This window comes from Arachis hypogaea, chromosome 19 (genome assembly GCF_003086295.3).
Source record: "Arachis hypogaea cultivar Tifrunner chromosome 19, arahy.Tifrunner.gnm2.J5K5, whole genome shotgun sequence".
In the NCBI taxonomy this organism is placed as follows: Eukaryota; Viridiplantae; Streptophyta; class Magnoliopsida; order Fabales; family Fabaceae; genus Arachis; species Arachis hypogaea.
The window spans coordinates 49,271,404-49,289,821 of record NC_092054.1 but is presented as its reverse complement, the minus strand read 5'-3'; the positions used below and the strand labels follow the sequence as shown (position 1 = coordinate 49,289,821).

At 37.9% G+C, this 18,418-nt stretch overlaps 1 non-coding gene across 1 annotated transcript; it reads right to left on the bottom strand.

Moving 5' to 3' along the window:
• Positions 1–6,493: 6,493 nt before the first annotated feature.
• LOC112782109 (small nucleolar RNA R71) lies at positions 6,494–6,601 on the bottom strand. The gene has a single exon (XR_003192848.1). It is a non-coding gene; the product is annotated as a small nucleolar RNA R71 (small nucleolar RNA).
• Positions 6,602–18,418: the final 11,817 nt, after the last annotated feature.

Genomic DNA, 18,418 nt, shown 5'->3' with positions numbered 1-18,418 from the left:
TTGAGCTTAACTGTATGGTTACATTCAAACCATAATTTTTATTTCTGTGTGTTCCAACCTTCTTTCTTATTCTGGTGTTCTTTACTTTGTTTTAGTCTATATGTCCGATTATAGAATATAGGTACATCTCAAAATAATGATTGAGGCCATCATTTGATTTTAGCTCATTTATCCGAAATTAGCCTACCTTTTACATCACCTTTGTTAGCCCCCTTTGAGCTTTTAAAAAAAAAAAACCCCTTATTCTATTTTAGCCAAATTACTATCCTTAAGCAGAAAAACAAAAGAAAATCCCAAGTGAATCCTTGGTTAGCTTAAGATAGAAAATTATAAATAGAGTAAAATGTGGGAAACTTATTGGGAACATAGTTGATAAAGACAAAAGGTAGAAAAATTAAAAAGAATAAAGCAACTCAAAATTTTGGGAAGCAGGCTCATGAAAATTCAAATTAATTAAAATTACCATGTGTATTTAAAAAAAAAGTTAGTTTTCAAGCATGTAAATAAGGGGATACAAAAAGAACTCCCCAATGCAAAATAAAAAGCAATGCACATGAGGATAAAAACAAGAATTGAAACATGAGCATGTGACATCAAAAGCGAGAAAATAGGGAGAATAGGTAAAGAAGCATTGTTTTACTAAGTATGTATGTTAGGTGAGATCTTAGTCTAATTAAGGATTCACTTATTAGCTCACTTAGCCTTATACATATATCCTTACCCTTTGCCTTGACCCCATTACAACCTTAATTAAAGACCTCATGAGTTTTGGTATGACTATGTTCTATAATTGTTGATTGGTTAGACGAAAAACAAAGTTATAGAAAGAAAGAATGAAAAGAAGAATAGAGTGATTAACCCAATAAACACTGAGTGATTAGAGAGAAAACACAAAATCCAGTGAGGGTTCAAAAGCTCATTAAACATTTATCTCTGATTGTCTTGCAAGTTTTTTTCTCTCATCTCATTTGCAAAACAAAAATGCTTTATTATTTGAGGGTTAGCCATATATTGAGAATGTGAAATAATTTGACTACATGTAGGCTTTATATATGAGTGGATGAATTAGAATTGCATGACTCATTAGGTAGATGCATTTAGCATAGGTTGCATTTCATAACATTCCATTACTTTAACCTTAATTATTTACCTTGGATTTAGCATGAGGACATGCTAGTGTTTAAGTGTGGGGAGGCTGATAAACCCATATTTCATGAGTTCTTTTGTGCTTAATTAGAGTGATTTATTCAACTCTTCACCTACTTATTCACATTAATTGCATGGTTTTACTTTCCCTTCCTTATTATGTCATATTGTGAAAAACATGTTTCCTAAGCTTTAAAAAAATTAATTATTTTAATTACCTTTATTTCCATTCGATGCCGTGATTAGTGTGTTGAGTAGCTTCAGGTTTCCTAAGGCTGAATGACTTAAAGGATGAAAATAGGAAACATACAAAAATGGAAGGAGAAGGCAAAACGGAGCTTTAAGGAAACTGGTATCCACGCGATCGCATGGACGACGCGATCGCGTGCCAGAAGCAAAGAAGCAGCGACGCGGCCACATGACTGACGCGACCGCGCGCCTTGAGTAGAACACCCACGACGCGGACGCGTGACTGACGTGACCACGTGGAAAGGAAAAACTCTAGATGACGCGACCGCGTGACAGAGGCCACGTATCAGAATTTACAGAATACGCCCCCAGCAATTTTTGAAGCCCTTTTTGGCCCAGATCCAAGTACAGAAAGCATAGATTAGAGGTTATAAAGTGGAGGAATGCATCCATTCAAAAGAGAGCTCGCCAATTTCTAGTTTTCATGATTTAGATTTAGTTTAGAGAGAGATTCTCTCTCTCTCTTAGGATTTAGGACTTCTTGTTTTGGGAGTAACTCTGGATCCAGGTTTTAATGTTCTTTTATTTCAATTTTACTTTTATTTATTTGATTCCAAAATTTAAATTGATTATTATAATTTAAATTATGAATTATTTCATGTTACAGATTTCTATTTGAATTAATGATATTTAAGGTATTTTTCAGTTTATGATTGTTCTCTTTGATTTAAGTTGCCATTGCTTCCTATCTAAGGACACTTTTATTATTTCAGCAATTTACTTTTTCCCCTTTTGGTCTTGGTTAAGAAATCAGTGACTCAACATTATCGAACTAAGCATAATTGATAATCGTTATCTTGCTAATTGATCTGAACTTCAATAATCCCAACTTTTTCCTAGGAAATAAATAGGATTCAAAGGTCAAACTAATTAGTCCCTTGACTTACCTTTGCTTCTGATGAGCGGATAATTTATACGCTTTTTGACATTGTTTTTAGTATGTTTTTAGTAGGATCTAGTTACTTTTAGGGATGTTTTCATTAGTTTTTATGTTAAATTCACATTTCTGGACTTTACTATGAGTTTGTGTGTTTTTCTGTGATTTCAGGTATTTTCTGGCTGAAATTGAGGGACTTGAGCAGAAATCAGATTCAGAGGTTGAAAAAGGACTGCTGATGCTGTTGGATTCTGACCTCCCTGCACTCAAAGTGGATTTTCTGGAGCTACAGAACTTGAAATGGCACGCTTCCAATTGCGTTGGAAAGTAGACATCCGGGGCTTTCCAGAAATATATAATAGTCCATACTTTGGCCAAGAATAGACGACGTAAACTGGCGTTCAACGCCAGCTTTCTACCCAAACCTGGCGTCCAGCGCCAGAAAAGGAGCCAAAACCAGAGTTGAACGCCCAAACTGGCACAAAAGCTGGCGTTCAACTCCAAGAAGGACCCCTACACGTGCAACACTTAAGCCCAGCCCAAGCACACACCAAGTGGGCCCCGGAAGTGGATTTATGCATCAATTACTTACTCATGTAAACCCTAGTAGCTAGTTTATTATAAATAGGACCTCTTACTATTGTATTTGACATCTTTGGATTACCTTATGATCCTTTGATCACGTTTTAGGGGGCTGGCCATCTCGGCCATGCCTGGACCTTCACTTATGTATTCTTAACGGTAGAGTTTCTACACTCCATAGATTAAGGTGTGGAGCTCTGCTGTTCCTCAAAGATCAATGTAAAGTACTACTGTTTTCTATTCAATTCTTCTTATTTCGCTTCTAAGATATCCATTTGCACCCAAGAACGTGATGAAGGTGATGATTATGTGTGACGCTCATCACCATTATCCCCTATGAACACGTGCCTGACAAACACTTCCGTTCTACATGAAATAAGCTAGAATGAATATCTCTTAGATCTCCTAACCAGAATCTTCGTGGCGTAAGCTAGAATGATGGCGGCATTCAAGAGAATCCGGAAGGTCTAAACCTTGTCTGTGGTATTCCGAGTAGAATTCAATGATTGAATGACTGTGACGAGCTCCTAACTCGCAATTGCAGGGCGTTAGTGACAGACGCAAAAGGATAGTAAATCCTATTCCAGCATGATCGAGAACCGACAGATGAATAGCTGTGCTGTGACAGGGTGCGTGAGCATATTATTCACTGAGAGGATAAGATGAAGCCATTGGCAAGGGTGATGCCTCCAGACGATTAGCCATGCCGTGACAGGGCATTGGATCATTTTCCCGAGAGATGACCGAAAGTAGCCATTGACAGTGGTGATGTATCACATAAAGCCAGCCATGGAAAGGAGTAAGACTGATTGAATGAAGATAGCAGGAAAGCAGAGGTTCAGAGGAACGAAAAGCATCTCCATTCGCTTATCTGAAATTCCTACCAATGAATTACATAAGTACCTCTATCCCTAGTCTATTATTTATTATTCGAAAACATCATTATCAATTTATATCTGCCTGACTGAGATTTGCAAGGTGACCATAGCTTGCTTCATACCAACAATCTCCGTGGGATTCGACCCTTACTCACGTAAGGTATTACTTGGACGACCCAGTGCACTTGCTGGTTAGTTGTATCGAAGTTGTGAACCATGGTATTGGCACCATGTTCTTGGCGCCATTGCCAGGGAAAGAAAGAGCCATGAATTTTACATAATTAAAGTGTAATCACAATTACGTGTACCAAGTTGCTCACGTTGCCAGGGATTGTTTGAGCCTGGACATCACAATTTCGTGCACCAAGTTTTTGGCGCCGTTGCCGGGGATTGTTCGAGTTTGGACAACTGACGGTTCATCTTGTTGCTCAGATTAGGTAATTTTCTTTTTATTTTATTTTCAAAAAAAAAATTTTCAAAAATATTACTAAAATTTTCTCATCTGTTTTCGAAAATAATATAAAAATGTTTTCAAAAGTTTTATTCAAAATTTTTAAGAATGAATTCTAGTGTTTCATGAAGCATGTTGAAGCCTGGCTGGCTGTAAAGCCATGTCTAATTCCTTTGGGAATGAGTATGTCAGGCGTGTCATGTCTGAATTACATGCTGAAGCTTGGCTGGCCATTGGCCATGTCTAGTGTTTTGGACCGAAGCTTTCATTGAAAGCTTGGCTGGCTAGTGAGCCATGTCTAATTCCTGGACTGAAGCTTTAGACTAAGAAAGCAAGATTCCTGGAATTCATGTTAAAAATTTTGGAATCCTTATTTTTTCTTTTTCATATAATTTTCGAAAAAAAAATCCAAAAAAAATTAGAAAATCATAAAAATCAAAAAATATTTTGTGTTTCTTGTTTGAGTCTTTAGTCATATCATAAGTTTGGTGTCACTTGCATGTGCATCTTGTATTTTTCGAAAATTTCATGCATTCATGGTGTTCTTCATGATCTTCAAGTTGTTCTTGGTAAGTCTTCTTGTTTGATCTTGATGATTTTTTGTTTTGTGTCTTTTCATGTTTATCATATGCATTCTTGAATTCTTAGTGCGTAAGCATTAAAGAATTCTAAGTTTGGTGTCTTGCATGTTTTCTTTGCATTAAAAATTTTTCAAAATTGTGTCTATGATGTTCATCTTGACATTCATAGTGTTCTTGGTGTTCATCTTGACATTCATAGCATTCTTGCATGCATTCATTGTTTTGATCTAAAAGTTTCATGCATTGCATAATTTTCATGTTTTTCATAAAAATTTCAAAAATAAAAAAAATATCTTTCCCTTTTTCTCTCATCAAATTCGAAAATTTGGATTGACTTTTTCAAAAAATTTTAAAATCAAGTTGTTTCTTATGAGTCAAATCAAATTTTCAATTTGAAAATCTTATCTTTTTCAAAATCTTTTTCAAAAATCAAATCTTTTTCAAAAGTCTTAGTTATTTTCGAAAATTCCAAAAATATTTTTCAAAAATCTTTTTCTTATTTTTATACCAAATTTTCGAAAATAACATAATCAATTAATGTTTTGATTCAAAAATTTGAAGTTTGTTACTTGCTTGTTAAGAAAGATTCAAACTTTGAGTTCTAAAATCATATCTTGTGATTTCTTGTGAATCAAGTCATTAATTGTGATTTTAAAAATCAAATCTTTTTTTCAAAAACTAATTTCTATCATATCTTTTAAAAAATATCTTCTCATCTTATCTTTTTCAAAAATATCTTTTCAAAATATCTTTCCTAACCTCCTAACTTCTTATCTTTTCAAAATTTGTTTCAACTAACTAACTAACTAACTCTCTCTCTCTCTCTAATTTTCGAAAATATCTTCCCTCTTTTTCAAAAATTTCTTTTTAATTAACTAATTATTCTTATTTTTATTTTTAATTTTAAAAATTTTTCAAAAAAATACTAACAATTTTCAAAAACCATTTTCGAAAATCACTAACTCTTTTTCAAAAATATTTTCTAAAATTCTCCCTCTCCCATCTTATTCTATTTATTCATTCATATCCTAACATCTTATCTCACATATCTAGCCTCCTCACAGTTGTGTTTCTTCCATTATATTACATTCTTTGTCTCCCCCTCTTCTTCTACTCACACAGGGATCCCTATACTGTGGTATAAAGGATCTCTATTATTATTATTATTATTTTTCTGAGCCTTCTTCTTTGTCATATGAGCAGGAGCAAGGATAAGAACATTCTTGTGGAAGCAGATCCAGAACCTGAAAGGACTCTGAAGAGAAAATTAAGAAAAGCTAAAATACAACAATCCAGAGATAACCTTTCAGAAATTTTCGAACAGGAAAAGGAGATGGCAGCCAAAAATAATAATAATGTAAGGAAGATGCTTGGTGACTTTACTGCACCTAATTCCAATCTACATGGAAGAAGCATCTCCATTCCTGCCATTGGAGCAAACAACTTTGAGCTGAAACCTCAATTAGTTTCTCTGATGCAGCAGAACTGCAAGTTTTATGGACTTCCATCTGAAGATCCTTTTCAGTTCTTAACTGAATTCTTACAGATATGTGATACTGTTAAGACTAATGGAGTAGATCCTGAAGTCTACAGGCTCATGCTTTTCCCTTTTGCTGTAAGAGACAGAGCTAGATTATGGTTGGATTCTCAACCCAAAGACAGCCTGAACTCTTGGGATAAGCTGGTCACGGCTTTCTTAGCCAAGTACTTTCCTCCTCAAAAGCTGAGCAAGCTTAGAGATGATGTTCAAACCTTCAGACAGAAAGAAGGTGAATCCCTCTATGAAGCTTGGGAAAGATACAAACAGTTGACCAAAAAGTGTCCTTCTGACATGCTTTCAGAATGGACCATCTTGGATATATTCTATGATGGTTTATCTGAGCTATCAAAGATGTCACTGGACACTTCTGCAGGTGGATCCATTCACCTAAAGAAAACGCCTGCAGAAGCTCAAGAACTCATTGACATGGTTGCTAATAACCAGTTCATGTACACTTCTGAAAGGAATCCTGTGAGCAATGGGACGCCTATGAAGAAGGGAGTTCTTGAAGTTGATACTCTGAATGCCATATTGGCTCAGAATAAAATATTGACTCAGCAAGTCAATATGATCTCTCAGAGTCTGCATGGAATGCAAGCTGCATCCAACAGTACTCAAGAGGCTTCTTATGAAGAAGAAGCTTATGATCCTGAGAACCCTGCAATAGCAGAGGTAAATTACTTAGGTGAACCTTATGGAAACACCTATAACTCAACATGGAGAAATCATCCAAATTTCTCATGGAAGGATCAAAAGCCTCAACAAGGCTTTAATAATGGTGGAAGAAACAGGTTTAGCAATAGTAAGCCTTTTCCATCATCAACTCAGCAACAGATAGAGAACTCTGAACAAAATACTTCTAATTTGGTAAACTTAGTCTCTGATCTGTCTAAGGCCACTGTAAGTTTCATGAATGAAATAAGGTCTTCCATTAGAAATCTGGAAGCACAAGTGGGCCAGCTGAGTAAAAGGATCACTGAAATCCCTCCTAGTACTCTCCCAAGCAATACAGAAGAGAATCCAAAAGGAGAGTGCAAGGCCATTGACATAAGCACCATGGCCGAACCTGTAAGGGAAGGAGAGGACGTGAATCCCAAGGAGGAAGACCTCCTGGGACGTCCAGTGATCAATAAGGAGCTTCCCCCTGAGGAACCAAAGGACTCTGAGGCTCATCTAGAGACCATAGAGATCCCATTGAACCTCCTTATGCCCTTCATGAGCTCTGATGAGTATTCCTCTTCAGAAGAGAATGAGGATGTTACGGAAGAGCAAACTGCCAAGTTTCTTGGTGCAATCATGAAGCTGAATGCCAAATTATTTGGCATTGATGCTTGGGAAGTTGAACCTCCCTTGTTCATCAATGAACTAAGTGATCTGGATCAACTAACATTGCCTCAGAAGAGACAGGATCCTGGAAAGTTCATAATACCTTGTACCATAGGCACCATGATCTTTAAGGCCCTGTGTGACCTTGGTTCAGGAATAAACCTCATGCCCCTCTCCGTAATAGAGAAACTGGGAATCTATGGGGTGCAAGCTACTAAAATCTCATCAGAGATGGCAGATAGTTCAAGAAAACAGGCTTATGGACAAGTAGAGGACGTGTTAGTAAAGGTTGAAGGCCTTTACATCCCTGTTGATTTCATAGTCCTGGATACTGGAAAGGAAAAGGATGAATCCATCATCCTAGGAAGACCTTTCCTGGCCACAGCAAGAGCTGTGATTGATGTTGATAGAGGTGAAATAGTCCTTCAATGGAAGGAGGACTCCCTTGTGTTTAAAACTCAAGAATCTCCCTCTGCAACCATGGAGAGGAAGCATGAAAAGCTTCTCTCAAAGCAGAGTCAACTAGAGCCCCCACAGTCAAACTCTAAGTTTGGTGTTGGGAGGCCACAACCAAACTCTAAGTTTGGTGTTGAACTCCCATATCCAAACTCTAAGTTTGGTGTTGGAGAGTCTCAACAAAACTCTGCACATCTGTGAGGCTCCATGAGAGCCCACTGTCAAGCTATTGACATTAAAGAAGCGCTTGTTGGGAGGCAACCCAATGTTTATCTAATTTTTATTTTCAGTGTTTTTCATGTTTTCTTAGGTTCATGATCATGTGGAGTCACAAAATAAATAGAAAAATTGAAAACGGAATCAAAAACAGCAGAAGAAAAATCACACCCTGGAGGAGCATCTTGACGAATGGATTTTTGACGGTTTAGAATTCACAAATAAATTCTCGTTGCAAGTATAGTTTCTAAACCAATCACTAATCCTTTCATACAAAAAGTTGTTTGTCACTAAAACAAACCCCTAAATTTATAAACCGAAGTATTGGACCTCGGGTCGTTCTCCCTAGGAATTGTAATGAAGTGTCTTGTTATTGGTTGTGAATTATATTTGGGGTTTTTAAGCTTTTGGACAAGAAATATAAATGGCAAAGAAAATAAACTAACAACTAACAAAGCTCTTGGCAAGATATGAGAACTAGAAGTCCTATCCTAGTTATCCTTCTCAATTGTGATGAGAGTTGTTCATTGCTACCACTTAGTTAACCCTTACTAAAGAAAGGAAAGTCAAGTGGATGAATTGACTTGAGCCACAAGTCCTAGCCAACTCCCAAGGAAAGACTAGCTTTAGTGCACTCCAAACCAATTAGCAATCTCTCCAATTATCAATCAACAAAGGAATTAGATAACTCAAGTGTCACTAATTACTCTACCTAGGCCAAGAGGAACAAAATCTAACTAATAGCTATAAGAGACATTTCATCAAAAACATAGAGTGCAATACAAGTGAACACATAAATTTGCAAGAATTAAAGAGAGATCTAACTACAAAGGCAAGAGGTCCACAATAGAAAACTAAATCAATCATGAAACAACAAAGAACTTACCAATTGCATTGAAGGAGAAATGTAGATCTACAAAAGAGAATTCACAAACTACAAACAAAGGAATTACATTAGAAGAAGAATCCTACAAGTGCAATAGAGGAGAGGAACGAAAATTAGAAGAGAGAATAAGAAGAAATAGATCTAGATCTAAGAACTAATCTAGTCCTAATCCTAGAGAGAAGAGAGAGCTTCTCTCTCTAGAAACTAACTACAAAGCTAAACTAAACTAATTGGTAATTAACACATGTTTCCCTCTTCACTCCTTGGGTTAAATAGCATCAGAAATGAGTTGGATTGGGCCCACAAGGCTTTAGAATTCGTTGGCCACGTTTTGCTTTAAGTGAACTAGGTGGCAGCAACGGCGCGTGCGCGTACTTTGCGCGTGCGCGCCACCATACGTGTAGCAACTATGGCAAATCTTATATCGTTTCGAAGCCCCGGATGTTAGCTTTCCAACCCAACTAGAACCGCATCAATTGGACCTCTGTAGCTCAAGTTATGGTCGTTAAAGTGCAAAGAGGTCGGCTTGACAGCTTTCCGGTTCTTTCATTTCTTCATGAGTTCTCCAACTTTTCATGCTTTCTTTCTTCATTCCCTTGATCCAATCTTTGCCTCCTAAACCTTAAATCACTTAACAAACATATCAAGGCATCTAATAGAATCAAGGTGAAATAAATTTAGCTATTTTGAGTCCTAAAAAGCATGTTTTCACATTCAAGCACAATTAAAGGAGAATATACAAAACCATGCTATTTCTTGAATAAATATGGGTAAAAGGTGATAAAATCCCCAAAAATCAATACAAGATAAACCCTACAAATGGGGTTTGTCAACCTCCCCACACTTAAACCAAGCATGTCCTCATGCTTAAACCAAGAATGAAGTAAGGGTATGGCATTTATTCAATGGAAACTAACTAAATGCAATCTACCTATATGCAACTATCTAAATGAATGCAAGTGCTTGGTCAAAGTAAATCAATTCCCAAGAAACATATACGCACAAGGGCTAAGGACTAGCAAGTCTAATCCACAATTGAATTGAATTATTAAATATTTTTACAATCTTGCATGAAGAATGATGATCATAGGTGAAAACATGTAATTGAGCATCAAACCCTCACCGGATGTGTTTGCACTCTATTCGCTCAAGTGTTTAGGGTTGATTCACTCAATTCTCCTCTATTTCATGCTTTCCAAGATTTGTTTTTCTTCTAACAATCAACATTTATTTCATGCATGCATACAAGTATCATGAGGTCTTTTCATTGGTTGTAATGGGGCTAGGGTCAAGGTAGGATGCATATTTGGTCTAGTGAGCTTGAAATTTGAATCTTTGATAAGCTTAAACTTCCCACCTAACCTATGACATCCTATACAATTAAGTTCTAATCTAGCTACCCATTCTTCACTTTTTCACATACTCATGCATTTTCTTTTTCATTTCACAACACTTATGCATTGATTTTATTGGACCTTGCCTTGGGGCATTTTGTCCCTTTTTATTATTTTTTTTCTTCTTTTTTTTTCTATTTTTTTTCTTTTCCATATTATTTTTCTTTTCTTTTTCTTTTGTTTTTCTCATTTTTTTTTCTATATACAAGAGCATCAATGCATAAGGTTTTACATTTGATCAATGCATGAGTATATACCCAATTCCCAATATTTTCAATAACAATACAAAATACCCTTTTATTCACCCAATGTCCCAAGGTTCCCACACTTGAATGATACTCACACACACTAGCCTAAGCTAATCAAAGATCCAAATTAAGGGACAATTATTGTTTTTCGCTTTAAGGCTTGTAATGTGCTAAAATAAGAATAAGTGGGTTAAGCGTAGGCTCAAATTTGGCTAACAAGGGAAGATAAAAGGTGAGGCTATTTGGGTAAGTGAGCTAATAAAATGATGGCCTCAATCATATAAATGCATGAATACACAAAATAATGGACATAAAGAATCAAACAAATCAAAGATTACAATCATAGAAAGAGAATAATGCACACAAGAAGGAAAAATAAGTGGTTGTAAGATGTAACCACACCGTTAGGCTCAAATCTCACAAGCTTGTGTTCTTAGCTCAAAACATGTTCCACAATATATATAATTCAAGCAAGTTCTATGAAAAGTTTTCACTCAAATCAATTGACATGCCTTATAGATAGAAATCTTGAAAAATTCTCATTATTTTGACTAAGCTTATTGTGCATGCATATGCAAAAATAAGAAAATGCAAGTAAAAATCCTAAAATCCTAAAATGAAATGCAAAAGTGTTGGGATTAGAAATTTGTCACCCAAAATCGCCGACCGGTCGGACGACCTCCCCACACTTAAAAGTTTGCACCGTCCTCGATGCACTCAAAGATGAGCAAGGGGGTACGGCGAGTCTCTGGATTGCTATGTGTTCTTTCTTCCGCTTCCATGGTTGCTTGTGGTGCATTCGTTATGAAAAACAAAAATACAACACCATAAGATGAGAAGATATAAAAGCAAGGAAGCATACATTGTTGGAATGAGGTGAATCACTAGAATGAGGTGAGTGAATTAGTGTGACATTAAAAAATATTAGGTGTGTGAATTCTAAATTGCGCGGTTTAGAATACACATTAGCATAAAAGCTATGTCACAAAAGAAGCATGCACGTCACTTATCCTAGTATGCTTGAGATGCTTTAAGTAAGCTTGTAAGGTAAGACAAGTATGAGAGAAGCATGAAAGCATTCAAGTCAAACATATGGATGCGTATAATCATGAACACAATGCATTAAGGTAAATGCACAACATCATCCATCAAGAGGTTGCCTAATCGAGGGAAAAGGATCCAAATCACATGGTGGCTAGCTACAACATGCAATTCAAAAGAGTCATAAGCTCAAAGGCAATTTTCATCACTTGGTATTCTTAAAAGGGTAAGCATGAAGAACTCAAAACCAAGTAACAAAATATAACCTCAATCATAGAATCCAACAAAGATTATCTAAAAACATTCATGCTAAAATAGCATTTAGGCAATAAGGGATATAGCAATGTATAGTAAACAAAGTCAATACTCCAACACATATAATGAAAAGAGAGAAAATAAAATGAAAGCTAAATGAAAACTAACTAATTAACTAACCAACTAACTAATTAACTAACTAAAATAAATGGTTATTCATGGTGTTTGGAAGTGTTGGATGAGGGGTAGGAGAAGGGAAGAAGAAAGGAGAAGGAAAGAATTGGAAAGAGGAGAAGAAAAGAAAAGTGGATGGGAGAAAGAAATCCGCGCGTACGCACACATGGCGCGCGCGTCGTTGGCTTATTTCGAGAGTGGCGCGTACGCGTCATGTGCGCGTGTGCGCAAGTGGGGTTTGTGCCAGAGGCACAACGTTGGCGCGGCGCAGGCACAACTCTCTGGAAAATGTATGGAGGTTGGAACTTCTCAATCCATGCGTACGCACGCATGGCGCGCGCGCGTGGATGGTCGAAAATGCTGGACGTGCGCGTACGCGCCACGTACGCGTACGCGTGGATGGTGCTCTGTTTTTCAAAATTTTTTTTTCTATGTTTTTGCACCAATCCAAGCATTCCAAACCTCCAAACAGCTACCAAAACACCATAAAACCTTATTTAGCATACTTAAACTACCAAACATACTCAACTAACTAAACAAAACATGAAATTAAGCTAATTCTACCAATATATACAAAAGAGAAAATGAAAGGATTTTACCATGGTGGGTTGTCTCCCACCTAGCACTTTTGTTTATTGTCCTTAAGTTGGACTTATGGGGAGCTCCTCATCAAGGTGGCTTGTGCTTGTATTCATCTTGGAACTCCCACCAATGCTTGGTTCTCCATTGTGCCCCAAGATTCTTCATGGATTGAGCCAAGTCTTGATGGAGTTCTTCACAAGCTTGGGGCTCCCAAAGTTGATCCTCTTCTTGTAATCCGGGATCCCACACTTTGTTTTCACACCCGTCTTGAGGTTGGTCATCATTATTAGTCCAACCGGGTGGTGAGTAAGGTGAATTCTCTATATAGTGGCCAACAATCCTCCTAGACCCATCTATTTGAGCACTATTCCCACCTTTGTATTCAACTCTTGAAGTATCAACCAAAATGAGCCTTGATTTGCAACGCCAACCACGAAACATCTTTCGCTTACGCTTCATCCCACAAAGCATTCTAAGTTGACCATCCGTTTCAAGCAAGCCATACTCAAGTGGGACAATAAAGCTAATAGAAATGAATTTTACCCACTCAAGTGAAGGGGTAGATGACAACCTAGGCAAAGATGCTTCCAAAGATCTTGACAAAGCATAACCAACCCTCGTTCTTCTATTTCTAGGGACTTCCACCTCTTCACAAGGTCTCTTAATCTCAATCCTTTGTTCAACAATTTTATCTAAACCTTTTCCTTTACTCAAATCATAATAGGGAGGGTGAGAAAAATTTACCTCCTCAATGCTTTCAAATCCAACCGAAGAAGGTTCTTCATGCTTAAAGGATTCTTCACCACTAAGACTTGATGCTTGATCTTCATCACCAAGGGAACTCAATTCTTTCTCTATCCCATCCAAGTCTTCATATGGGATATGCCGTGGAAGGTGTGCACTTTCCTCCCTAGCATCAATTTCAAACATCTTGGAGGGGTTTTTTTCAACTCTATGTTCCCATGGAAGCTCCGCATCTCCTAAGTCTTCAACCAATTCTTCCTCTTCTTCAACAATTATAGCTTCCTCCAATTGTTCCAATACAAAGCAACTTCCCTTGTTCTCCACCAATCTCTCATTCATGTTATGCTCTTCATTTGTTTCTCCACATGTATCCATGGGAGTCTCTTGAGCGTTCAAGCATTGGGATGCTAACCGGTTTACCACCTCATCCAAGGCGGTCATGAATTGTTGCACATCCCTTGTCATCTCCTCTTGTCCTTGAACAAGAACATCAAGGATGTCATCCATTGGAGGTTGGGGTGGATAAGAGGGTTCATTGTCTTGGAGAAAGGGTTCATTATAGGAAGGTGGTTCTTCTTGGTAAGGTGGTGGCGTGTATTGAGGTGGTTCTTGTGAGTAGTAATATTGGAATTGTGGTTCCATGTATGGCTCATATGGTTCAAAAGGAGGTTGGTATGGTGGGTAAGGATCATGGTCATATGGAGGTGTTTGTTGAAAATAGGCTTGTGAGTGTGGTTGAGGTTCATGTTGAGGATATGACTCATAGGCATATGGTGGTGGTTCTTGAAAGTCACAAGGAGATTCACCATAGCCATTGGATTGATATGCATCATAGAATGGCTCTTCTTCATAGTGCATTGGTGGAGGTTGTTGCCAAGAGGATTGATCATAAGTATATGGCTCCTCCCACCTTTGGTTATCCCATCCTTGACATACATCTTCATTGTAGCTCCCATCACCTACAACATAGTTGTAATCACACTCATAGCCAAAATGAGAATTCATGGTGGAAAGATAAAATAAAAACAAAAGCTAATAGGAAACAAAAGAAACAAAATTCTACAACTAGCAAATAAAGCAAAAAGCAAGATATTCACACTATTCACATATGTACAATAACCAATAACATAACACCATTGCAATTCCCCGGCAACGGCGCCATTTTGACGAATGGATTTTTGACGGTTTAGAATTCACAAATAAATTCTCGTTGCAAGTATAGTTTCTAAACCAATCACTAATCCTTTCATACAAAAAGTTGTTTGTCACTAAAACAAACCCCTAAATTTATAAACCGAAGTATTGGACCTCGGGTCGTTCTCCCTAGGAATTGTAATGAAGTGTCTTGTTATTGGTTGTGAATTATATTTGGGGTTTTTAAGCTTTTGGACAAGAAATATAAATGGCAAAGAAAATAAACTAACAACTAACAAAGCTCTTGGCAAGATATGAGAACTAGAAGTCCTATCCTAGTTATCCTTCTCAATTGTGATGAGAGTTGTTCATTGCTACCACTTAGTTAACCCTTACTAAAGAAAGGAAAGTCAAGTGGATGAATTGACTTGAGCCACAAGTCCTAGCCAACTCCCAAGGAAAGACTAGCTTTAGTGCACTCCAAACCAATTAGCAATCTCTCCAATTATCAATCAACAAAGGAATTAGATAACTCAAGTGTCACTAATTACTCTACCTAGGCCAAGAGGAACAAAATCTAACTAATAGCTATAAGAGACATTTCATCAAAAACATAGAGTGCAATACAAGTGAACACATAAATTTGCAAGAATTAAAGAGAGATCTAACTACAAAGGCAAGAGGTCCACAATAGAAAACTAAATCAATCATGAAACAACAAAGAACTTACCAATTGCATTGAAGGAGAAATGTAGATCTACAAAAGAGAATTCACAAACTACAAACAAAGGAATTACATTAGAAGAAGAATCCTACAAGTGCAATAGAGGAGAGGAACGAAAATTAGAAGAGAGAATAAGAAGAAATAGATCTAGATCTAAGAACTAATCTAGTCCTAATCCTAGAGAGAAGAGAGAGCTTCTCTCTCTAGAAACTAACTACAAAGCTAAACTAAACTAATTGGTAATTAACACATGTTTCCCTCTTCACTCCTTGGGTTAAATAGCATCAGAAATGAGTTGGATTGGGCCCACAAGGCTTTAGAATTCGTTGGCCACATTTTGCTTTAAGTGAACTAGGTGGCAGCAACGGCGCGTGCGCGTACTTTGCACGTGCGCGCCACCATACGTGTAGCAACTATGGCAAATCTTATATCGTTTCGAAGCCCCAGATGTTAGCTTTCCAACCCAACTGGAACCGCATCAATTGGATCTCTGTAGCTCAAGTTATGGTCGTTAAAGTGCAAAGAGGTCGGCTTGACAGTTTTCCGGTTCTTTCATTTCTTCATGAGTTCTCCAACTTTTCATGCTTTCTTTCTTCATTCCCTTGATCCAATCTTTGCCTCCTAAACCTTAAATCACTTAACAAACATATCAAGGCATCTAATAGAATCAAGGTGAAATAAATTTAGCTATTTTGAGTCCTAAAAAGCATGTTTTCACATTCAAGCACAATTAAAGGAGAATATACAAAACCATGCTATTTCTTGAATAAATATGGGTAAAAGGTGATAAAATCCCCAAAAATCAATACAAGATAAACCCTACAAATGGGGTTTGTCACATCTGTCTGGCGTTCAGCGCCAGAACAGAGCATGGTTCTGGCGCTGAACGCCCAAAATGGGCAGCTTCTGGGCGCTGAACGCCAGAACAGGCATGGTTCTGGCGTTCAACGCCAGAAATGGCACAAAAATGGGCGCTGAACGCCCAAAATGGCCACCAACCTGGCGCTGAACGCCCAGAGTTGGGTACAAAGGCATTTTTACATGCCTAATGGGTGCAGGGATGTAATTCCTTGAACACCTCAGGATCTGTGGACCCCACAGGATCCCCACCTACCTCCACTCACTTCTTCTCACCACTCTCTTTCACACAACCCCATAAACACTCTTCCCCAAAAACCCTTCACCAATCACCTCAAACTCTCTTCCCCATCACCTCTTCACCACTCACATCCATCCACTCTTCCCCATAAACCTACTTCACAAACTCTACCTACCTTCAAAATTCAAAACGAATTTCCCACCCAAACCCACCCATATGGCCGAACCTTAACCCCCCCTCCCTTCCCTATATAAAGCCCTCCATTCTTCATCAAATTCACACAACACACCCCTCTACACCCTTCTTGGCCGAAACACTTCCCACCCCCTCTCCTCCATTTCTTCTTCTTCTTCATCTATTCTTTCTTTTATTGCTCAAGGGCGAGCAATATTCTAAGTTTGGTGTGGTAAAAGCATAGCTTTTTTATTTTTCCATTACCATTGATGGCACCTAAGACCGGAGAATCCTCTAGAAGAGGGAAAGGGAAGAAAAAAGCTTCCACATCCGAGTCATGGGAGATGGAAAGGTTCATCTCCAAAGCCCATCAAGACCACTTCTATGATGTTGTGGCCAAGAAAAAGGTGATCCCCGAGATCCCCTTCCAACTCAAAAGAAATGAGTATCCGGAGATCCGACATGAGATTCAAAGAAGAGGTTGGGAAGTCCTAACAAAACCCATCCAACAAGTCGGCATCCTAATGGTTCAAGAGTTCTATGCCAATGCATGGATCACCAAGAACCATGATCAAAGTAAGAACCCGGATCCAAAGAACTATGTTACAATGGTTCGGGGGAAATACTTAGATTTTAGTCCAGAAAATGTGAGGTTGGCGTTCAACTTGCCAAACATGGAAGAGAACGCACGCCCCTACACAAGGAGAGTCAACTTTGATCAAAGGTTGGACCAAGTCCTGATGGACATATGTGTAGAAGGAGCTCAATGGAAGATTGACTCCAAAGGCAAGCCGGTTCAACTAGGAAGATTGGACCTCAAGCCTATAGCTAGAGGATGGTTAGAGTTCATTCAATACTCAATCATTCCCACTAGCAACCGGTCTGAAGTTACTATAGACCGGGCCATCATGATCCATAGCATCATGATTGGAGAAGAGGTGGAAGTTCATGAGATTATACCTCAAGAACTCTACAAGGTGGCTGACAAGTCCTCCACTATGGCAAGGTTAGCCTTCCCTCACCTCATTTTCCATCTATGTTACTCAGCTGGAGCTTTCATAGAAGGAGATATCCTCATTAAAGAGGACAAGCCCATCACTAAGAAAAAGATGGAGCAAGCAAGAGAGCCCAGTCATGGAGCTCAAGAGGCGCAAGAAGCTCATTTCCATGAGATCCCGGAGATGCCTCAAATGCACTTTCCTCCACAAAACTATTGGGAGCAAATCAACACCTCCCTAGGAGAATTGAGTTCCAATATGGGACAACTAAGGGTGGAACATCAAGAGCACTCCATCATGCTTCATGAAATAAGAGAAGATCAAAAAGCAATGAGGGAGGAGCAACAAAGACAAGGAAGAGACATAGAAGAGCTCAAGGACATCATTGGTTCCTCAAGAAGGAAACGCCACCATCACTAAGGTGGATTCATTCCTTGTTCTTGTTTCTTCTGTTTTTCGTTTTCTATGTTATGTGCTTATCTATGTTTGTGTCTTCATTACATGATCATTAATAGTTAGTAACTGTGTCTTAAAGTAATGAATGTCCTATGAATCCATCACCTCTCTTAAATGAAAAATGTTTTAATTCAAAAGAACAAGAAGTACATGAGTTTCAAATTTATTCTTGAACTTAGCTTAATTATATTGATGTGGTGACAATGC